This window comes from Anser brachyrhynchus (genome assembly GCF_964034855.1).
Source record: "Anser brachyrhynchus genome assembly, chromosome: 1".
Classification (NCBI taxonomy): domain Eukaryota; kingdom Metazoa; phylum Chordata; class Aves; order Anseriformes; family Anatidae; genus Anser; species Anser brachyrhynchus.
Window position 1 is genome coordinate 160,922,612 of NC_137694.1, and position 24,841 is coordinate 160,947,452.

A 24,841-nucleotide genomic window follows, 5' to 3' on the forward strand; every position below is an offset into this window, starting at 1 on the left:
TTCATGGTTAGTGAACATATATTTGACAACCTAAAAGGACAAACCTTGTTGTCACTAATTAGTAACTCGGTCAGAAGCCTCAACAAAGTGACCAGGGAAAAGAGAATGAAGAGTGAAATACCTTTTGCATCCTGTCTACAATCACTCCAATTTAGTTTTAATTCAGTTGACAGGACAAAGTGGAGAAATCTAGTATGCCTAGGTGTACATGCCATGTGAATACTAGACTTCAGCATCTCAGTTCCCATAAAAATAATAGAAATTGAGTCAAAGAAATGCTTACTGACTTTCATTTTATATATATTGATGTGTAAGCCTAGCAAAACTGATTGGTAACAGTGTACTCTTTCCCTTTCTTTTATTATTATTTTTTTTTTTTACTGTGGAAAGAAATAGCTTCTGTCGTGTAATGCTTCTGTCATAGAGAGAAAGAGAGAGAGAGAGAGAGAGAGAGAGAAAGAGAACCTCATGTGTACACACACATACACACAATAAATGGACATCTGATTCAATTGTTACGGACCTTATGGAAAATATTTATTTGGTCAGCAAATCATGTACATTCCATTAACAGTGTCCTAGCAAAGTTTAGCTGCAATTATTTTCATTGTTATTAGAATAAAACTAATTTTATGTTTGTAAACTGCCTACAATAAACTTATTCATTAAATTAGTCTGATGTTACTTTTAGTAACTCAGGTAAATTTGATGACTTGATAAGTCAATATGTTGCCAAAGCTGTAACAAGTTTTATAAGCAATTCCATAGATGTATTATATTTTACATTATTTTCAGTGCATGTATTAGTTCTTCGTGTTGCATTTAGTTACAAAAAATTTTTAGGGACTTATTTGTGAAATGTCTAAAGCTCTAAAGAGTGGTATGAGAAGTGTTAAGATGGAACATAGATATTTAATTAAATTGTTATTTTAATGCTGTACTAGATGAGATTTAGTTTTCTGCAATTTATAAAATTGATCTGAAGTTGGTAACACTATGTAAAGAAAGAAATGAGGAAAAGTTCAATAACTATGTCTATAATGATAAAAGGAATCTATAACAGCAGCATGCATACATAAGAACTGTTATTAAAAAAAAAAATCTAGGCTAAATTTAAGGGGCACACTTACTTCTGTGGACAAAATTTATAAATTCATTTTGGCCACCAGCATTTGAATTAGGATTGTACTTTCTGTACTGTAATTCTTTTTACCCAATTTTGATAGTAAAATTAGTAAAATGTATCTTTTTGTCTCAGAAAATGTATATGGATAGCAAAGGCTTTTGATCTCTGAAATATATTAGAATTTGTATCAGCAAAACTAGCTATGTTTTACTTTCAGGATGTAACTCCAATTACTTTTCCATTCCATTTTTATACTCCATCATGTAAATATATACAGTTTTATTCTGTAAATAGAAACTTATTGTAAAAAGATAAAAACAAAATTCAAAATGCAAGATTTACAATGGTGTGAGTAATAACTTTTGTGCATTTGTAATGAAAAAGTCTTAATTAAAAGCTGACACAACCCCTTTTTCTCTTTCCTGAAATACCCCTCAGGTTGTACGATAAAGAGGGTTGACATAAAATATGCTAGTACATTTTCTATTTTAATGTTAAATCTATCTGAACATAAAATAAAAACTGTTTGAAGAGAGAATTACTAATTTACTCATGAGTTTTTGTATCATGTTCTGTTGTAATAGTTACGAGAGACTCTGGATTTACATCTGACATGACAATGATTATAATAGGTAAATAATAAGAATATGAAGAAAGAATATGTAAGAAAAAGGCATAGATGTATGCTATTTGTTTCCTTCAGTATCTGATTTTAGCCACTATTTGAAGCCAGAGTGTTTTCAACTTTCAGAACTAGAACTTCTTTCCAGGGAAAAAGAATCAGATATTAAGACAGGAAACAGAATTACAGAGTAAAAGGGTTGAGGTTAAAGGGGGGTCATCTGATCAACTCCATCCGCTCAACTGGGGCTACCTACAGCATTTTGCCCAGGACTACATCCAGACAGCTTCTGAGTATCTTCAAGGAGAGAGACTCCACAACCTCTGGTCAACCTGTGCCAATGCTCTGTCACCCACAGGGTAATGATCAGGTTCCTGATTTTCCAAGTAAACCTCCTGTGTTGTGCCCAAACCTCCAGTTTGTGCCCATTGCCTCTTGTCTTGTCACTGTGCACCATTGAGAAGTCTGGCTCTGCCCTCTATGCACCCTCCCTTCTGGTATTTATAGACACTGATGAGATCCCCCTGAGCCTTCCTCTTCTCTAGGCTGAAGAGTCACAGCTCCCTCAGCCCTTCCTCATAAGAGAGATGTTTCATCCCCTTAATCATCCTGGTACCACCAGGATGACTTCCACCTTTGTTGGACTCTCTCCAGTATGCCCATGTTTCTCTTGTCCTGGGGAACCTAGAACTGGGCACAGAGCTCCAGGTGTGGCCCCACCAGTGCTGAGCAGAGGGGAAGCATCACCTCCCTCAGCCTGCTGGCAACACACCTCCTAATGCAGCTCAGGATAACATTAGCCTTCTTTGCATCAAAGGCACTTTGACAACTCATGTTTAACTTGGTGTCTGCCAGGACTCCAAGGTCCTTTTCTGCAGACCTTCTTACCATCAGGTTGGCTCCTAGCCTGTACTTTCACCTGGGGTTTTTCCTCCCCAGGTGCAGGACTTTGCACTTCTCCTGAACTTCATCGGATCCAAATAGTCCATTTTTCCATCTTGGCCTTTCTGTCTGGATGGCAGTATGACCCTCAGCCTTATCCACCTTTCCCCCAGTTTTTTGTTATCTGCAAACTTGTTGAGGGTACACTCTTTGGCATCATCCAGATCATTAATGATAATGTTAAACAGGACTGGACCCAGTGTTGACCCCTAAGGTACACTGCTACTTACTGTCCTCCAACTAGACTTTGTGCCACAGATGACATCCCTGTGTGGCCAGTCATTCAGCCAGTTTTCAATCCACCCCAATGCATGCCCATCCATCCCATACATTAACAGCTTCTCTGTGAGGATCTTATGGGAGACAGTGTCAAATGCCTTAACTGAGTTCCAGCTGGACAATAGCCACTGCTCTCCCCTCATCCATCAGGCTGGTCATTTCATGGTAGAAGCTTATTAAGTTGATCAGGAAGCACTTCCTCCTTGGTGAATGGCGAAAGCATTCTGAATAATTCAGATGACTTTCTTGCCCTTCAGGAAAGATATTCCTAAGATATAAGAGCAGTCTAATACTTTTTTGATAAACTATTAAATATATATATATAGAGAGAGAGAGAGAGGGAGAGAGAGAAATATGTCAAAAGCTTTAACCCCAAAGAAGGATGTTCATATTGTGCGTGTTGATGGAATCCCACTGTGGAAGCACTCTTACTGAAATGAGTGAAAAGTTCTACATAATAAAGTCTATATTATACTTTTACAGCAGCTCCCAAGGAAGACTAGACTCAAGCGTACAGGTTTCTAAAGCAGACCACGAAATAAATTTTGACTCATTTTTTTTTTCTATGTTATGTGTTCTGTGTGACAGAGAAGCTATAAACTATGCTTATTCTTTCTGTCCTTTCCCTGTCTCATTTCCCACATATCTGGAAAAAAAAAATCATTTACTTCCCACAATGTGGTCTGCTGCAAGCCATGGTGTTGCACAGTAATGAAAACCATAGTATAAGTGAAGGACTGTGTATACTGCTCCACAGTCCTTTCAAAATGAACTCAAAGAAACAGTAAGCAAACGGGTGGACTGAAAAGTGATTGATTTGGTTTTGGTTTATAGCAAATTCAATTTTTGTAAGGATGAATATCTGAAAAATTGCTGGTTATTTTGTTCAAACAGTCTGAAATGTGCCAATAGAAAAGTAAAAAAAATTAAAGCAGTTACCTAGTTTAATTTCATGGTTATATAGTTATATAATTGTATGTCCATATACTTGTATAATTATTTTGTCACCTCTGAATTATATAATTTCACATATGTGGGCCTCATTCTAATATAATCATTCACTAAAAGTCTGTGTAGTTTTCACTCCACAGGTATGTGTATTTTTGTAAAGGAAACTTAAGTAACGAGCAGAAAATTCAGATACGTCACCACTATGATCACACCAGTCAACGTTTATTTTGTTTAATTCTTGTGGGATTCACAAACTGAACATTTTTGCATATGAATCTTCTCAGAAATAATAGAGAAAAGGCATGCTGGGAACATTCTTCATGTATGTAATAATAATTGAACTCACTATAAAGCAAAATAACCATGGTAAAATCTATTATACAGGCAGAGCAAGGTTGTAATATTTAATATTTTATATAATAGTATAGTAGTTAAAGCAATCAACCAGGGAATTAACTATGTTTAGTTATTCCTCATGATTCCTTCTGAGTAGTTTTATCCCTGTTTTTAGTATTATTTGCACATTTTATTTTATGACTTCTTTAACGTGGAAGCAGTGCTCCAGGAAAAAGTTATGTTCTAGGATCCCTTTTCCCTTTATCATGCACACAGGGGTTACTTAGGTCTGATTTTCAGGGTTAGTGATTTTCTTGGTTGATTTTTCCCTTACTGGCTTCCCCACAAATCACTCTTCTCTTTTGAAATGAGTGAGGTTCAAAAGGAAGAGTAGGACTTTTTTGGTTAGGGTTTTCTGCTAGGAAACAATTTTGTTGTCAGATGAAGCCAATGTCTCCTATACCCTTATTAAATTCTCTAACATAAAGCTACATTGAGGGGGGAAAAACACTTGCCTTCTGTGTTCCAAGAAACATGTTAGTTATCGTAATCAAGGTGTTTACAACATTTGAATCCAAATTTTGTCAAATACTCTATACTACTACAACAGTCAAAGTAGCATAATTTTATTGATGTCCTTTGTATATATACAAGGCTAGAGAACCTGCTCTATGGGGAAAGACTGAAGGAGCTAGGTCTTCTCACCCTGGAGAGGGCTCAAGGGAGTTTTCCTCATCACAGTATTCCAATAATTAAATGGTGGCTTAACACAGGACGGAGGGTCTCTCTTGACAAGGAGCCACAAGTAGAGGCCAAGGGACAATGGGTACAAGTTGATAAACAAGACATTTTTTACAATGAGGACAATCAATCACTGAAACAACCTCCCCAGGTATGTTATAGAATCTCCATCACTAGATGTTTTCAAGATGTTATTAGAAAGGGTGCTAGAAAATTTTACCTAGGCTCCCTTTTCCCTCAAAAGGTTGGACCTGATGATCTTACAAGGTCCCTTCCAACCTGGGCTGTTTTGTGATTCTGTTATCTGACTGAAGTGTGTCCCTACTACAGATAGTGCAAATCATGTGTACCGTTCCGAGACAACTAACATTTCATTCATTTTGGAAGGAAATTAAATAACTAAGTGATATTTCTAAATTCAGTTCCCTGAATTAGGCATGCCATTATTGTGCACTGCATCTCTCGGTCCTACAATCCATAAACTCTGTGAAACTCTTTGTGAAGATGTGTAATAGGTGTGGGATTTTGTTATTGTTTTTTCATTTTGTTTTGTTTTGTCATTTTTTTAATTATTTCATTGTATCAGTAATTCATGCTCACAGTACCTCCTGAAGATTGATTTCAAAATAAGAGTCTCCTCAATGCTTTTGTTTTTGTTTTCCCAAGGAATCTAGAAAATAATAATGTAAAAAAAGTAATAAACTAGCCAATTTAAAACCTGTTCCAACTGTAGAAAAAATAATTACACAAAAATAAAAAACACAGACATAAATCATTGTAAACACAAATATAAAAGTATGTAATATGATACATTATGATACAATAAGTTCATAAGTGAGGAAAGTCAGAGAAGAATGAAGACAACACACCTTCAGTTCTTTCTCCATTCCTCGAAGATCTCTCCAGAATTACTTCCTTGAATTCAATAACTAGAAACCAATAGGCATTGCAAACTTCAGCACCGACTGTATGACATCAGATCCATGGTTTTGTGTACTCATAGCTAATTTAGAATGTAAGTGTAACAGTTTTTGTATAGATAGTGATGATGATGAATAATGTGTAAGAATTAACCATTAGTGAGAAATGGGCTTCTAATTAATGAATTTATCGAAGTTCAGTTTAAAAGCTTAAATCTGGCCTGATTTTCAGTCTTCTGAGCACTCTAATCAGGGCAATATCTAATTGCTTGATATACATACATGCACGGATGTATATACATATATATAGATAATATAAGTATACACACATTTGCTAGAGTTAGCTTGGAAAAGTCAGTTCCATACACAGATAGGTTGCATAAACCAACTTACATTGTGTCCAGTTTTCCCTAATTGATTTTGCTTTTATGTGCAGACTCATTGCTAATAAATGAAGATATTTCCTCTATATATCTCTGTGGTGCAGTTATCTTTATGTGCAATTTTCCTGCCCTGCCCTGCCCTGCCCTGCCCTGCCCTGCCCTGCCCTCCCCTCCCCTCCCCTCCCCTCCCTTCCCTTTCCCTAAGGTGGCAACCTGGCAAGGTTGTTTGGTGCAGAAGAATTCATATAACTCTCAACACTACTTGAAATCAAAAGTCAATGGAGTACTATAAAAACGTAAAGAATTACATCAGAAAGGCTAAGATTTGTGTGAATGGAGAATAAATGGTAATGTCGGGGTGTGAAGGCACCAGCAGGAAAACGTAGCAGGGAAAGGGGTCTCGGTGTCTGTGTAGTCACATATAGATTAGCAGGTCATCCAAACTCCAGCAAATCTAAATTCAGTTTCATGAAACACTCAGATTTTGAAACAAAAAACAGTGCTAATTCACAAAAGTTGATCTGGATGGAGAAAATGTCAGCTCTAAGAGTACTAAAAGATATATCTTAAATCTGCACTTGGTCACTAACCCAGAAGATAGGAGGACAACTTGATAACTGGCTTTTTCTTCATCATTGTAAAGGATGTATCCTAACGTTTGGAAATGCACGCTATGATGGTGATATGCTTGCCAGACAGCTTGGATCTGACTGCTGAACAGACCTCTTGGGAACAACATCCACTCTAGTACTTTTGAGTGGGAAACTGTGAATGAGAGTGAGTGAAACAAATTTTATTGAGCTTTTTCTTTTAATAAAATCACTTTTGTCTCCTATAGTGTCATGCATATATATTGACTCTACTGCTGATACAGTACAACAGTATTTCCTACAAGGTGTGCAATGAGCATCCACTTAACTACGGGGAGCCAGCTAAAGCTGTGTGGGAATAAATTACTGAGGTCATGTGGGTGTGCAGAAAAGTCATCCTGTAGCATAGTACTGAATTACATACTATATAGTATGGATGAGGCCAGTCTGCACCAATAAATTGGATGAATGCAAACCACTTTGCATCATGTGACCAGGAACAGACTATTACTCACTGGCTGTTTTCCAGGACCCTTATAAAGAGCTTTTAAAAGTATATAATAGCAAAAACAAACAGGTTAATATTGTTATGAGATACATATCTATAGCACAGGAACCCTAGCAGTAGTTTACTGGCCCATTTTACAGAAGAAAGGCTTTGGGTTATATATATGTAAATGAATACAAAATATTTTTTTAGGCAGAGAGCCTGTTCTTGTCACTTCTAATCTGCAATAAAAATTCATTATGTAAGAAATATGTATGAGGATTTGAATGGGAATGCATCCAGTGTATTATCATAACACAGGCACTGGAAACTATCTTTCTTAAGTAAGGAAGAACTATCTGCAAATAGCTGACATGCAAAATATCTCCAGATTGGCATTTGAACACAGAAGTCCTATCAGATAATATGAAACTGGAGATGAATGGGTACTGATGTGCTATCTGATCAATTTTGCCTGGTCTACCACATCTATGTGCCACATCACCTGATGAAAACAAGCATGTACAAGTCTATGGGGCCTGATGACATTCAATCACAGGGTCCCAAAGGAGTTGTCTGTTGGAGTTGCCAAACCTCTCTCCATCATATTTGAAAAGTCCTGGCAATCAGGTGAAGTCCCTAGTGACTGGAAAAAGGGAAACATCACTCCTGTTTTTAAAAAGGGTTGAAAGGAAGACTTGGGGAACTACAGACTGGTGAGCCTCACTTCTGTGCCTGGCAAGATTATGGAAAAGATCCTTCTGGAAGCAGTGTTGAGGCACGTGCAAGACGAAGAGGTGATCCATGAGAGCCAGCATGGCTTCACCAAGAGTAAATCGTGCCTGACCAATCTGGTGGCTTTCTAGAGCAGACTGACTGCATCAGCTGACAAAGGAAGACCAATTGATGTTATCTACCTAGACTTCTGCAAGACCTTTGACATGGTCCCAAGTGACATCCTGATCTCTAAACTGGAGAGATATGGATTTGATGGGTGGACCATTTAGTGGATAAGGAGTTGGCTTGAAGTTCACACACAGAAAGTGGTTATCAATGGATCTATGTCCAGGTGGAGTCCGGTGACAAGTGGCATACTGCAGGGATCTGTCCTCAGACTAGTACTGTTTAATATCTTCATCAGTGATATAAACAGTGGGATCGAGTGCACCCTCAGCAAGTTTGCAGGTGACACCAAGCTGAGTGCTGCAGTTGATACGATAGGAGGAAGCAATGCCATTCAAAGGGACCTGGACAGGCTTGAGAAGTGGGCCCACGTGAACCTAATGAGGTTCAACAGGTCTAAATGCAGAGTGGTGCACATGGGTTGGGGGAATCCCAGACATGAGTACAGACTGGGAGAAGAACTCACTGAGAGCAGCCCTTCAGAGAAGGACTTGGGGGTTCTGATGGATGAAAAGCTCGTCATGAGTTGGCAGTGCACACTTGCAGCCCAGAAGGCCAAGTGCATCTTGAGCTGCATTAAAAGAGGAGTGGCCAGTAGGGTGAGGGAGGTGATTGTCCCCCTCTACTCTGCCCTCGTGAGGCCCCACGAGGAGTATTGCATCCAGGTCTGGAGCACCCAGCACAAAAAGGATGTGGAGCTGTTAGAGTGGCTCCAGAGGAGGGCCACGAAGATGATCAAGGGGCTGGAGCACCTCTCCTACGAAGACAGGCTGAGAGAGCTGGGGCTGTTCAGCCTACAGAAGAGAAGGCTCCGGGGTGACCTCATTGCAGCCTTTCAGTATTTAATGGGGTCTTATAAAAAGGATGGAGAAGGACTCTTTACTTAAGTAGATAATAGTAGGACAAGGGAGAATGATTTTAGACTAAAAGAGGGGAGATTTAGAATAGAGGTTAGAAGGAAATTTTTCACTCTCAGAGGGTGGTGAGGCACTGGAACAGGTTACCCAGAGAGGCTGTGGATGCCCCATCCCTGGAGGTGTTCAAGACCAGGTTAGATGAGGCCCTGAGCAACCTGATCTAGTGGGTGGTGTCCCTGCCTATGGCAGGGTGATTGGAACTACATGATCCTTGAGGTCCCTTCCAACCCAGGCCATTTTATGATTCTATTATCTATAGTCAGCTTTCATTGGCACTGCAGGCACCTTCATACTTCATGCCGCTTCTAAATTGCTTCCCCCCCCCCCCCAAAAAAAAAAGTAAAATAAAATAAAATAAAATAAAATAAAATAAAATAAAATAAAATAAAAGTACACAAGAGAAATGGAGGATTTCTACATAAAATATTCTTTCCAACTTCCCAGCATCTGTATTTTTATTATTTACAAACTTAGCATTAAAAAATGGCTCAAACTTTGCTATTTACACCATCCCACTCAGAATTTATGCTTTTACTAATTTTCCCTGACCAAAAAACTCTTACAGCAGAGGTTATTCCTGTTGAAATCTAGAATATTTCCTGTTCTTTTTAAATTCATTCATATGAAAGAAAGTTTTCACATTTCTATATTAATTGTGTTAACTTGGATACCATTTCCACTGAGAAACCTCAAAATGCTCAGGGTCTAAGTACAAACTTCTGCTGCTACGCAAAGCTATTTCAGGAGCAAGACTTGAGTGTGCAACTTCCTTTGGGTACCCACTGCTATGCTTTCTGCAGAAAAGAACTGCAGATGCATATTGCAGATTGGAAATGTGATGTAAATGGGAGGTTTAAATCATATCTGGACAACAAGGAGACTGGGATCCCAGGTGTTCTGTGCTATACACTGGCATGTAAACACAGCATTACAATGCAACTTTAGCAATTTTCCTTGCAGATATAGGTCTTAATAGAAAAATAGTCACACTGATTCCAGTAAGATTTTTTGAGCAGGATTCTGCTCTGAAGCATAAACATCAAAACTGAGATGTATTATAATTAGTTGAATTTGCAGTCATAGATGCAGGACCTTGCACTTGTTCTTGCTGAACTTCATGAAGTTTGCATGGGCCTACTTCTCAAGCCTGTCCATCTCCCTCTGATGGCATCCCTTCCCTCCAGTGTGTTAACCACACCACACAGTTTGGTGTCATATCTTCAGGTCCTATTGACTTGTGCACATACATGTTGTCAGACTTGATCCTCTCCTACAGTAGGTGGTTCCTCATTCTCTTAAGCCCTGAGTTTGCCTTCTGTGACTTGGGCAGTGTGGTTAGTACATTTGCTGGTGAAGACCGAAGCAAAAATGGCATTGAGTACCTCAGTGTTCCTCATATCCTAGGTAACTACATCTCCCATTTCCTTCCAGAGAGGGCCCACATTTTCCCTATGTGCACTGCTCCTGTACTTGATATAAGTCTTGCTCAGGCTTATGAGCCACAGCAAGCTTCAACATGATTGCTCTTTGAACTGGACAGCTTGTTAACAATGGAGTCCCAGGCAGGCATTGATACCATGAAGTCTCTCATGGAAAATAATGAAGCACATCAGAGTCTAGGAAACAACATGATAGGGAACCTGAGCTTGACTACGACTCAATCACTTTATCTAATAAATATGGTGCTTCATCCTAATTTCCTAAAAAGGAAAAACCATTATGGCATCATTCCTCTGTTACCTACAGAGTCCAGTGAAGCCTGACATTTTCTCACTCCCCTGTTATTTACACAATATAGTCACCAGATGAGCAGGCCTCCCCTTTGAAAATATTTGGCCCCTGTGGTGTGACTAATTGACAAGGATGCTATTAAGTACTAAGGGGAGGGAGATTGCAAATACCTGAATCAATAAACCAGTCATCAAAAGACCTGAATCCTGAAAAATTACTGACTAAAAGTCAATTATCTCATGATCCTATAAATAACTATCCCAAGTAAGAATTCTTTGAGCTCTCCAGGAACCACAACAGGCTGCACCCTCAAAATCTCCCTGAGCTGGGACTCCTGTCAAGGTATCCCTGAGAGGAAGCGCATCTCAGGCCTGATTCCTGGAGGAACAAGCTCATGCACAGACAAATGCTGATGAGGGAGTAAATTGAGTAATTCACTTTAAAGGGGAATTTTGGAAGCATGCAACTGGAGTCCCCCAGGACCCTGCAGTAAGTGAACCTTGCCATTCTCAAATCTTTAACTAAGTCACTCTTTCTATTCTGTCAAACTCCTTTAGATCATTGTGTTAATTGACTAATGCTTAGATACTGATTAAGCGCTGTTAAAATCATATAATCTAACCTTGTTATTTGTTGTAAAAGTATATAATAAATCCTTAATTACTGCTACATTAGAGTTGTGTAAAATCTGATTCTGAGACATCATAGTCTTCCTTGTATCACTGATGTACTTATAGAAGCCTTTCTTGTTGCCATTGATGTCCCTGGACAGACTCAATTCTATCTGGGTTATAGTTTTCCCAACTCCATCCCTGGAAGCTTTGACAACATATCTTTATTCCTCCTAGTTTACCCATTCTTGCTTCCATCTTCTGTAGATTTCCTTTCTGTGTTGAAGAGCTCATTGTTCATCAACACAGGCCTGCCAACATTTTTACCTGACTTCCTTTATGTTGGGGTACATTGCTCCTGAGCTTGGAGGAGGCGATCCTTTAATATTAACCAGCTTTCTCAGTCCCCTCTTCCCTCCAGTGCTTTATCCCACAGTAGTCTACCAAGCAGATACTTGGAGAGGCCAAAAACTACTCTCCCAAAGTCCAGAAGACACATAAAAAGATGAGACACACTGCTGTGACTAGGCACAGCACTCAGACAGACAAGCTAACTGATTGGCCCCATTTTACACACAATGGACCCTTTTATCCTCTTTCCTGTCTGTCCCCACCATTTGTTCTTCCTGCTGCCCCTTGCCATTGCACACCCCAATGGTTTGCAAAGCTCTGCAGTTTTCTGCATACTCCTTGTCCGGGGCCCCTTGGTTCACAATCTAGTCAGCTGCCAAGTCCAGGTTGATCTTCCTGGCAGCAATGTTTGTAGTTTCAGAGCTCATCAATTAGTGAGTTTGGGAGGTTTTTATCAGGTCATTGTCTCTCAATTTAGAAGACTTCAGTTAGATTACCTTGCTGGAATAAACATTCCCACATTCTAACATGCCCTCACTCACATTAGAGTGACTGACCAAAGTTGGTTCCCATCACCTCCTCCTTTTCTTATTATCCCTTGTCTCATTTGCAAAGATCCTTGTCAAGATATCTTTAAGGGAGCAGACATACTAATTCTACATAATCTTACAAACTTAATTTGGTTAAATTAAAGAAGGAGCATGTGTGCAGACACACACACACACACACACACACAAAGCATTAAGGGAAACTAACAATTCTGCTTAATATAACAGTAGTTCTGAAGACAAGGATACACAATTAAAGCTAATATCAGACAATAAAAATCTCTCTTATCCTATCTCCAACATGATTTTTCTGCTTGTTCTTGTTATCAGCCTGACATATCTGAAAACTAATCTCCCTCCAAAACAACAACAACAAACAACAAAACCAACCAAACAAGCAAAAACAACAACAACAAAATCTGTCAGTGTTCTAGTGCCAAAGTGCAGAAGGCTACAGGGCCACCTGATACAGTAGTAGATCATGTGCAGTGCAGTCTTATATATAGTATATATACGTATATACATATAGCATCATTATTACCATTTTCCCTTCCTTTGCTGTCCTATTAAACCGTCTTTATCTCAGTCCATGAGTTTTTACCTTTTTTTTTTTTTTTTTCCTGATTCTCTCCCCCATCCCACTGTGTGTGTGAGGGTGGGGAGTCAGCAAATGGCTGTGTAGTGCTTAGCTGGCTGACGGGCTAACCACAACACCTTGCAGGAAGAAAACTCAGATTAGTTATGTGTTTTGATTCTTTGTTATTTGTTTGTTTGTTTGTAAGTAATCTTTCATATTAAACATTCTTATCCAATAAAAAAAATTGCCCCAGATGGATATCCCAAGGTTGTGACTTAAGGAGAGTTATAGCTAGTAGAAAACTGGAATTGTTTTCTGTAGGGAGAAACAAGCCAAAAACATCAATCACTGATGGAACAAAAGGAGGAAAATGTACTAGTATATTTTGTTTTCATACCACTAAGCCATTTTATTTAATTAAATTAAAACATTTTTATTGCATTGTATTTTCTGAAACATTTTTTTGCTTACATCTGATATAATATGTAATACTGGTCAATGATGAAATTGAAACATTTTGATCTTAATGAAGCAAAATTATTTTTATAGCTTTTCATTGATATTCCCTGTTAAATAATACCCTCCATAAAACCCTTTGACAATGTAATTAGTATTTATCATGAAAAAACATTCAAGTGTTCAATATATTGGACTAGAGCTAGAAGAAATACTGCGTAATCGTAATACATAGAGAAAATTAATTTCTGAATAGATAAAAAAAAAAAAAAAAGAAAAGTTAAAGTGATCATTTGAATGCCTAATCACACCATGGAGAAGTTGTGTTGGTGTAATTGTTCCAGTTTGAATTTTTATTTTAAGTAAATCTATTTAATTTTTATAAATCTATTTTAATTTTCATATTAGACAATGTAAATCAGAGAAGAAAGCAATGCTTACTGTAAGTAAACATGTAAGCATGTAAGGTGTTTTTGTTGTTTTTGTTTGTTTGTTTGTTTTGTCTTTTGGGCTTCCCACTTGAACAGTTCTTAACAGGTCTCCTGACAACAACTAAGCCCATCCGTGGGATAATTTAGAAGGAGAAGGAATGGCAGTATGGAACACTATGCCTAATCCCACTCCTCAGTGCACAGCACAAGCTTCTGTGCTGTTCTTCCGCCTCTCCATGAGTAGGAGAAAAGGTATTGATGCACAAGACAACAAGACTCTAGCCTCTCCATAGCATTCTCATCTTTTATTGCTGGTTGTTTGTGTGTGAAGGAAGAATTTATAAATTTGTAAAATACACAATCATAAAATTCCTCTTCAGTTCTTTTTATAGGATTTTTTTTTTTTAAGACAAATTGTTGAAATACGGTAATTCTCTGATAGACATTCTTTCTTTCTCTGTAAGTTTTATGAATCATAGAATCATAGAATCATAGAATATCCTGAGTTGGAAGGGACCCTTAAGGATCATCAAGTCCGACTCTTGATACCGCACAGGTCTACCCAAAAGTTCAGACCATGTGACTAAGTGCACAGTCCAATCTCTTCTTAAATTCAGACAGGCTCGGTGCAGTGACCACTTCCCTGGGGAGCCTGTTCCAGTGTGCAACCACCCTCTCTGTGAAGAACCCCCTCCTGATGTCGAGCCTAAATTTCCCCTGCCTCAGCTTAACCCCGTTCCCGCGGGTCCTGTCACTGGTGTTAATGGAGAAAAGGTCTCCTGCCTCTCGACACCCCCTTACGAGGAAGTTGTAGACTGTGATGAGGTCTCCCCTCAGCCTCCTCTTCTCCAGGCTGAACAGGCCCAGTGACCTCAGCCGTTCCTCGTACGTCTTCCCCTCCAGGCCTTTCACCATCTTCGTAGCCCTCCTCTGGACACTCTCCAACAGTTTCATGTCCTTTTTATACTGTGGTGCCCAGAACTGCACACAGTACTCGAGGTGAGGCTGCACCAGCGCAGAGTAGAGCGGGACAATCACCTCCCTTGACCTACTAGCGATGCCGTGCTTGATGCACCCCAGGACACGGTTGGCCCTCCTGGCCGCCAGGGCACACTGCTGGCTCATATTCAACTTGCTGTCTACCACGACCCCCAGATCCCTCTCTTCTAGGCTGCTCTCCAGCGTCTCATCACCCAGTCTGTACGTGCAGCCAGGGTTTCCCCGTCCCAGGTGCAGGACCCGGCACTTGCTCTTATTGAACTTCATGCGGTTGATGATCGCCCAGCTCTCCAACCTATCCAGATCCCTCTGCAAGGCCTTTCCACCCTCATTCGAGTCCACAACTCCTCCAAGTTTGGTGTCATCAGCAAACTTGCTCAAAATACCTTCTATTCCTACATCCAGATCGTTTATAAAAATATTGAAAAGTACCGGCTCTAAAATGGAGCCTTGAGGGACCCCACTGGTGACCGCCCGCCAGCCTGACGCAGCCCCATTTACCATAACCCTTTGGGCCCTGCCCGTTAGCCAATTGCTCACCCATCGTATGATGTTTTTATTTAGCTGTATGGTGGACATTTTGTCCAGAAGGATCCTATGGGAAACCGTGTCAAAAGCCTTGCTGAAGTCCAAAAAAATCACATCAGCTGGTTTCCCTTGGTCCATCATACGGGTGATCTTATCATAAAAGGAAATCAGGTTAGTTAGGCAGGACCTACCCTTCACAAACCCATGCTGGCTGGGACCAATGACTGCTTTGTCCCCCAGGTGAGCCTCAATAATAATAAAGAGTTATAAATAAATGTCATGAATGGACATCTCTGTCAATCCTGCATGAGGTTTATCTGCCTTGTATAAAATGACTTGATATGACTTATTTGTCTTGAACAGTCTGAAGTCTCAGAGTTCTTCTAGGAAGAAATAGTTAACTGTGAAGAAGACAGAAAAAAAATAATAATTAGCTATATTTCCTAAAATCACTCAAATAATGTGAGCAATGCCCTCACAAGTTTAATATCATGTTGTGTCTCCTTACTATGTCTTGATAAATTTCATTTTTCTATAACTTTTGATCAGGATGAATAAATTTTAAACCAATAATGTATTAATCATAACAAAACACCATGACCTGTTATCTCTTTCTCTGAGTGCAACTATGCTTGTAAATCACATAAATATGTTACCTCTTCATATATTGAGTTTGAATTATAATTACTCATTCGTAGCCTCTCTGCTGAAGACAGACGTATGGTAACACTATGTCATTGTGTAAAGATAGTACCTCAATGTAGAGTGTGAATGCCACTTAGTGTCAAGGTTAATGTATCAAAATCACATACCTTCTTGGCTGAGTTCTGTCAAATATACTTGAGCTGCTATAACCCTCTGAGACTCCAGATGAAATACAATGGAAAACAATTTAATTAAATGTGCTGGGAATTTAATTTAGGACACAATGCATTTATTAAAGAAATCTGGTTTTGAACAACTACATTACACTGGGAAATTATCATTACTAATAAACAGAATGCATGTGAGCACAGTTTAACAGAGCAGGTATAAAGGCAACATAATATTTAACACAATGACAAATTAAAAGTCTGGTACAGTATCTGAGTATTTTTAAGGAAGATACATTAATTGGACTTTCACAGTATTTTAAAGAATATTCACAGTATTTTATAGAATATTTCATTTACAAACTTAAATTAACATATCATGGAGCCATGACATTGTAGTTGCTTGAATGAAGTCTAGCTAGGATTAATTCTAAACTCAAATTGGTCCAGGGTTCTTAACAGATTAGTCTTTTAATGTACAGTCTGTCATGAAAGATTTGGAGTGGAAATCCTGTAGATATGTAAGTTCCTATTTAAACTCCCTTAAGTCACAGAGAGGTTAGTAAATTTGTTTCAGTATCAGTACTCATTAAAGCTTGTTTTGTTCTGTTTGCCACTTTTTATTTTCACTAAATCAGTAAGTAAAGAAAATGGAAAATGGAAAATGGAAAATGGAAAAATGTCGTTTTGTTATTTTCACTTAAATATTTGGATATGAGAACAAATAGGTATCATCCAAGTTGTGCAGGACTCAGATTGCTTCAATGTATTCCGTGCTTTTCACTGTTGTATCTAATACAGTTGATTCTGGTTCTATTAATATCACAACATTATCACCACAACAGAAACTTTAGACAAAGAAACAGATCATCTGTATTATATCCTGTTTATTTTTCTTCACTTCATGAGATATTCCTCAGTTCAGTCTATAAATTATTCAACTGAATTATTCTCTGACAGTTCTGAGGCTTAACTAGTAAAGGGAATTTCTTTTCTAAAAAGGGAATACTTTCCTGCCCAGATACTGATGTCTGTTTTGAGCTCCCTGAATAGCTCTGTGCAGATAATTGTAGTTTTGCTTGTTTGTTTGTTTTCAGTTATTGACTAACTGGGAAAATAATAATACAAAACCTGAGAAAATAATAATGTGACAAGTGTTTACATTTCTTCTCCTCTCTCCATACTCTTCCTGAATTTTCACGTCATTAAAAAAAAAAAAATAAATAAGGTATTTACAATAAAGTGCTAAATGAATGCCTGTTGTAGAAACTTTTTTCATGTCTTCAATGAACTGAAATTAAACGGTGGAAATGCATACCAGAAGATAATACAGATGCTTTATACTAGGTACAGTGCAGGCATTGGGGCTACAAATGAAAACATGGATACAAAAATCGTTCCTTTATATATAGAAGGTGTATAAGTTTTAGGCAGTGCAATTCCTCAGTTAAATTAGTCTAAAATTACTTCTGTATTCCAAGTCTTTTATTTTTTAATACTAATCAGTGCAGATGAAACTTCCACTTCATGAAGATGAATCTTCACGTTATGCTTAAGTTATAAAAAGTATTAATATCAAATTAGCATCACATTTGCTTTTATATTATGTTTCTTGCTCTTACCACTAACCTTAGAAGGAGTGTGCTGTTGGACCAATAATCTTTTTGATTAGGACTTGCAAATATTTACAGTTGCAACAGAAGCTACCAGAAAACAAAAAGCAATTTTACTTGAAAATAAAATATATATATATATATATAAAAACAATGCTATGAGTCATAAAGATGAAACTGGAATCCATGGCCACTCAGGTAGACTTTTTTTTTGACTTTTTTTTTTTTTTTGGAAGTAAGAAATCAGTTAAGAGTCATGCAGTACCTATCAGTGTTTCAGAAAAAAAAAAAAAAGAGATTCCAGTGTCTTACTAGCAATTCTCTTGTGTGATGACTAGACTTACAAAGATTAGATGCACTTATAAAACCCTTACAAAACAAATAGAGTACACTGGATAGAGTACATAGCTTAAGTGAAGTAGAATCTGTGGTGCAAAATTTGGAATTGTCCATGCATGCTGGGACAATCCAGCAGAAAGCCAGGAGAAAAATCAGTGTAAAAGTCAGTGGAACATTTTAAGAATGGAACTTCAGAATCTGTTGGTAATAAGATTCAAAACAAGTCAGGATCAAATTCAACCCAATTTGAAAGAAAGAATTGATTTTTGACCTCAGATATCTTATTTTAATAGTATGTGCAGTATTTGAAGAAATATTTGCTATTGAAATAAGATGTCCATCAGCACAGTATTTTCAGAACTCAGAAGACAGATGTTGTTTCATAAGTGGGTTCTTGGAAATTGATAGGTAGTGATGTTAATAAATAAATAAATAAATAAATGCAAGTCAATTAATCTCTAAATTAAACTAACTTTAATGAACCTGGACTTCTGAATCTACTTTTGATATGATGACCAAAATACTGTTTATTGCTACTGTAAGTAGACTTCATCCAAAAATCTTTTCCATGGAATGGCAGATAGCAGGAAGTCTCGGATATGGAGGTGTGCCTCTGGGATTTCTTTACTGTGTGACAGAAATACAGTTATGGTAGCTAAAGATAAAAACACCCTCCACAGTCCTACTAATTGTACAAAATCCTGTGTAGGATTACCTAGCTAAACTTTTTCATGTTGAAGCAGTGATGTTTTATAGATAAAGGACACAGGTGTGTTTTACCTGAAAGGTAGATAAAGAAGAAAAAAAAAAAAAAAGAAGTAATGGGGGTTGCACACTGTGTGATTTTTTTTCTCAAAAGTTTTTGTGGGGCAAAAAGGCAAGACCTGTCAAAGTAGAATTTAAATGAGATAGATCTTTTTTTTATGTGCTTTTTCTTTTTTTGTTTTGACAAAGCATTCTTATGAGACAAAGAAGAAAAAAAGGCTTCCCAGCATATTTTCCAGGTGTAATGATCATGTTTAACGCAACTGATAATTCTTTAAACCAAAAAATATTCTATAATCTTCTGAAAATCTTACATCAGTTAAAGAATGGCTAAACTGTATATTGGGAGGGTGCTACAATTTGGCATCTTCAATTATGTTACAAACGAATTATAACAAGGCTAAAGATAGATCTGAAAACACACCAAAACACAGGCACAAACTGATCCTACTCTGTGAGATCGAGTGGAGCCAAGTTGGCACGTGGTGCTGGATTTCATCACTGTTGGTCTCACTGAAGTCCTGGACAGAAGGCTATCAAAGTGACTGAAAACAGGAGAGGAGCTGGTACAAGAAGACAAACTTTTATTTAAAATGTTCCAGGTCTCTTAGCAAAATACTAACATTAAAACATTTGTCATATCTTCACAACACACCTCAACTACAGCATCTTCCTCCAGCAATCTGTGTACATGTGAAAGAGAACAATTTAAAATATTACACTAAGGTGAGGATGGTAATGTTTTTAACTTACCACAAATTTTGCTTTAGTGTAAGTACTTCATTATTTTTAAATTATATTCCAGAAGTATGAATAAATGTCAGCATTTTGAAATTTTGACTCTGAAATTGTATTTACCTGCTTACATCCACAAGGCACAATCTTGCATTCTACATTATGGGCTATGTCAAAGTGTTTGAATTAATGTTCTTTAGTAGGAAGGAAAAAAAAATCTTCCTTAGCATACTCAAGTAAGACAAGGGTCAGTATCCCTAGAAATTATTAAACATGCTTAGTACAAGATGGCTTGCATTTCATCTCTCTGATGTACATGTTTAAACTGTTTAAAGCTTCTGTACTGGATTGATGTACTCCAGCAGAGTTATCACTGTAAGTCCAACTCTGTTGGTAGGTCTGCTTCAAAAAAAAAAAAAAAAAAAGGAAACTGTATTCAGAACCTTTGATATTTCAGTGCAAATTCCAAAATTTGTATTGAAGAATTGAAAACAAGCTATAAGTGGTGGGTTTTTTATTTATTTATTTTATTTTTATTTTCAGTTGTATGTTTACTTGTAAGCCTGGAAATACAGAAAAAAAAAACCCACCACCACCAACAACAAAAAAAAACAATAAAATGTGAAAAATTAAGAACCTTATAAAAACAAGGTATACCAGAACCTTTTATTTTTTCAGATCTATAACAATGTTTAAAGAATTTTCCATTTCTTTGGGGAAAAAAAAATACATATATATATATATATATATGTTTTCCTTTACAATTATTAAAAAGATCTGGAGTGTTTGTAATATGATTTTTACAAATAGTTTTTTTGTATGTGTGTGAAGAAATATTATTTATTACTTTTATTACATACTCTTATGCATTTCAAGGTGTACAGAATAAAAAAGAATGAAACTAATGCAAACTGAGATCATAAATCGTTGAACATTTCAAGTACAATTAAGATTTATAGGTCAGTTATTAACTTGTATGACGTTAATCTCTTATTTCCTCAAGCTGCTTTTCAAAACTGAATATGTCCAAGATGTGAATGCCTTTAATTTTATATGATGGCTGTTGAGTACCTCCTTACTGAGTGTCTTGTTTGCGTGTCTCCTTAATCTCCTGGATCTTAAAGAAACTGACAGAAATTATTTTTACTCTTTATATCAAAAGACGTTTTACATATTGTTGGGCTTATAGAAAGCCGTTTTAGAATCTAACCTGGACAAGTATGTGCAGAGGAAATTGCAGTATTGAATCTAGATTTTACTGATGTCACCAAGAAGACAAACCTGGAGATTCTGGATACTGTGGATATGGGAAATTTCCTGTTCTTACAGACAGCTGATCTTTTTTCCTGTACGTGGTATTCATTTTCTCAGCCTTACTTATTTGAAAGATTTTTTTTTTTTCTAATGCAAACATGTCTACGGGAAGGGAAGGGAAGGGAAGGGAAGGGAAGGGAAGGGAAGGGAAGGGAAGGGAAGGGAAGGGAAGGGAAGGGAAGGGAAGGGAAGGGAAGGGAAGGGAAGGGAAGGGAAGGGAAGGGAAGGGAAGGGAAGGGAAGGGAAGGGAAGGGAAGGGAAGGGAAGGGAAGGGAAGGGAAGGGAAGGGAAGGGAAGGGAAGGGAAGGGAAGGGAAGGGAAGGGAAGGGAAGGGAAGGGAAGGGAAGGGAAGGGAAGGGAAGGGAAGGGAAGGGAAGGGAAGGGAAGGGAAGGGAAGGGAAGGGAAGGGAAGGGAAGGGAAGGGAAGGATCTTGCATATCTTCAGGGATATCAACATTTCACATTGATCTTCTCATAGGCATATCACTGCATCAGTGGATGCTTAAAGATAAATTTGAATATATCTAAACCTCTGTCTTTTATTTATTTTTAATTTTTCCTTAAAAGTATCATATTAATGATACTGGTTTCCACAGCAACAAATATAATTTCCCACCTCCTCGTTTTCCTCTGCCCTCTTTCCTGGCAGCACTCCCTGTAGGAGTCGCATCCCTTTGTATAAAAATAAACAAGCACAGTTCTATGTAATTCTGTCCAGATAATAATGCTGCAGTATCTGGGTAAAATATGTATCTTAACTACCAAACGGTAGGCATAACTACAGATTTGATGCTTCTTGTTTTTATTTTCACACAGAATATTTAGGGATCAATATAAAATCCAATCAAGAAATCAAGCAAGGCAAAAGGAAATGCATTTTTTATTTGTCAGAAATGAGACATCTTAAAAGGCTAATGGTAAATCATCAAATAAATAAATAGATAAATGGTTAAAAAAAAAAAAAAAAAACAAACAACAAAACAAGAAAACCACCAAACCAAGACTTTTTGTGATCCACAGATATGTTTAATTCCTGAATCAATTACAAACTCATCCTGATTTTGCTGTCTTTGTTATAGAACAGTATTCCCAAAATAGCTGTAATCAGTTATTTTCAGCCTCAGTGTTGTCAACAAATTGCTTTTTATGACTGCTTCTGTCATTCATCCAGTGTAACTGGTCATATGAATAACATGGTATCACTGCTGCAATTTTTGATGGCCAGAATTATCAGCAGGTTAATAACGAATAATAAGCTTTTCATATAAATATTAACATACATAACTATTTTTGATAAAATAAATAAAATATACAGTTTGAGAATAGTTTTTTAATATACTAGGAGTCATCTGGTATTTAATTGTTTGAATATGAATAATTGTACATAGTGGATAGAATGTGTCTTTTAATATAATAGATTAAAGCTAATATAAATGAAATAAGGAAGTTGAGGTTTTCTGACAAGTTGCCTATTTCTGTGAAAAATCCATCTTGTAAATCCATCATTTCTAAATCCATCCTTGTAACTTTATTTACATAAATAAATTTTGCTCAATTAAAACATCTGTGATAATAAAATCAAGCTGATGAGCATTTACATTCTGTCATAAAAAGCCATGCATTAATACTTCCAAGAAAAGACATCTAAAATTTTATGTAACGTTCTGTGGATTACTAAATTTTGCTTGCATTTCCACCTGCTCAAAGCACACTTGTAGCAATCAATATTTGATGGAAAGATGGAATTCTTACATAAAAACATATTCCCAATTAAAGGGAAAAAAAAAAAAAAAGAATAAGTGTTATAAGACTTCTAAATGAAATAATTCCAGGAGTCATTCCAGGAGTCAGCAACGTTGAGCTAAAAGCAGAAAAAAATATTCCTTTGTATTTTCATGTCTCTTCTGACATCTTCATTACTAAAAACCTAATTGTATTTTGCCATATAAAAAACTCCATGTCCTCTACTACCATGTAGAACTTATTTTTGTACAGCTATCTACAAAAAAAAAAGACACAACAAAAAAATAAGATTTTGTCTTTGCTTTTCCATAAGTCTATTATTAATACGTATTTTCACAAGTTCCTGCATTAAAAGATTTCCAGACTTCCAAATTATGTGGGAAAACTAATATATATATATATTTAATATAAATGTTATATGTTATATATGAACATTTTTATTTGTAACAACAAGCTTTTGACAGGTGAAAATTAATGTATTTTTGTCAGCGTCATGGTTTTACTCGGGTGGTCAGTCTATGGCACTTTGTCCCTGCCGCTCCTTCTCGGTCACTCTCTTCCCCTGCTCCAACATGGGGTCCCTCCCACAGGATGCCGACCTTCCTTAACTGATCCTGCGTGGGCTTCCCACAGGCAACACCTCTTCAAGAACTCTTCCAGATATGGGTCTGTACCATGGGGGCCATCCATCAGGAGCAAACTGCTCCAGCACAGGTCCCCCTCGGGCAGCAGCTCCTGCCAGGTCACCTGCTCCTGCTTGGGCTCCTCTCCATGGGCTACAGGTCTGGCCCAGAATCTGCTCTGGCAGGGGTCCTCCACAAGCTGCAGCCTGCTTCAGGTCAGATCCACCTGCTCCACCATGGTCTCCTTCATGGGCTGCAGCGTGGAACCCTGCTTCACCGTGGTACTCCATGGGCTGGAGGGGGACAGCCTGCTCCACCAGAGGCCTCTCCACAGGCCACAGGGGAACTTCTGCTGCATGCCTGGAGCACCTCCTCCCCCTCCTTCTTCACTGACCTTGGCGCCTGCAAGGCTGTTTCTCACCCCTCTCTTTCCAAGCTGCTGTTCCCCAGCATTTTTTTTTTATTATTATTATTTTTTTCCCCTGTCTTAAATATGCTCTCACAGAGGCACAAACAACATCACTTACTGGCTCAGCTCTGGCCAGCGGCGGGGCCCCTAATGTGGGGAAGCTTCTGGATTCTTCTTGCAGAAGCCGCCCCTATGCCCCCCCCAGCTACAAAAGCCTTGCCATGTAAACCCACTACAGTCAGACAGATAATCGTTTGATTAACTAGTTCCTAGCTTACTGTATGTGTGTTGTATCATGCTGGGTTAAAGAAGATGTGGTTGAGAATTAGAAAAGTAATTTGCTTTTGCTCTCCTGATTGTTCCATGTGGCAACAACTGGGACCCCCTCCAGGTTCTTCCTCCCCTGGAGAAGTGAGTGTGTTCGGACCGGGCAAGCTTCTCAATGGAAAGAGAAGGAAGATGAGAGACACAGCAAGATTCCAAATTTGCAGTATCTTGTGGAAAACGGTGTACCTAGATGCAGCAGGGAGCAAACCTAAACCTGAGCCAAGTCTCAGAGGCCACGAAAATAAAACTCTGAATATGAGAGTTAGCTTTCGGCAACATGCAAAGACTATAAAGGTGCAGTAATTCATGTTATGTAACTGAAAAAAACTCTCCAGTGTTGTCAAGCTCATTCAGAATGAAATGGGCTATAGCTAGTAGTCACGAATGAGATAAACTACCTGTAGCCTATTTCTTGAGCATCAGAGGAAATAAATAATTCTTTTCTTTTTCCACTGTAACAGCGCCTTTTACAAGCCACTTGGCTCATACAGAGAGACTCATACAGACATTGGCAGCTTGGGCCTAGGTCTGTAACATGAGTAGCTTTACTCACAAAATTAGCCCAAAGGAATTAAGGTTTACATAGCCATGTGTCAATGTGTTAGAAAGGTCAGAGCCACAGGCATTAAATATAAATTCTGCCTTTTTTACTTAAAAAATTTGTTTTTGATCTGCTAGTCATTATGTAATTCAACAAAATGCATAGAAAAGGAATGTGTCTGTAAGATATTA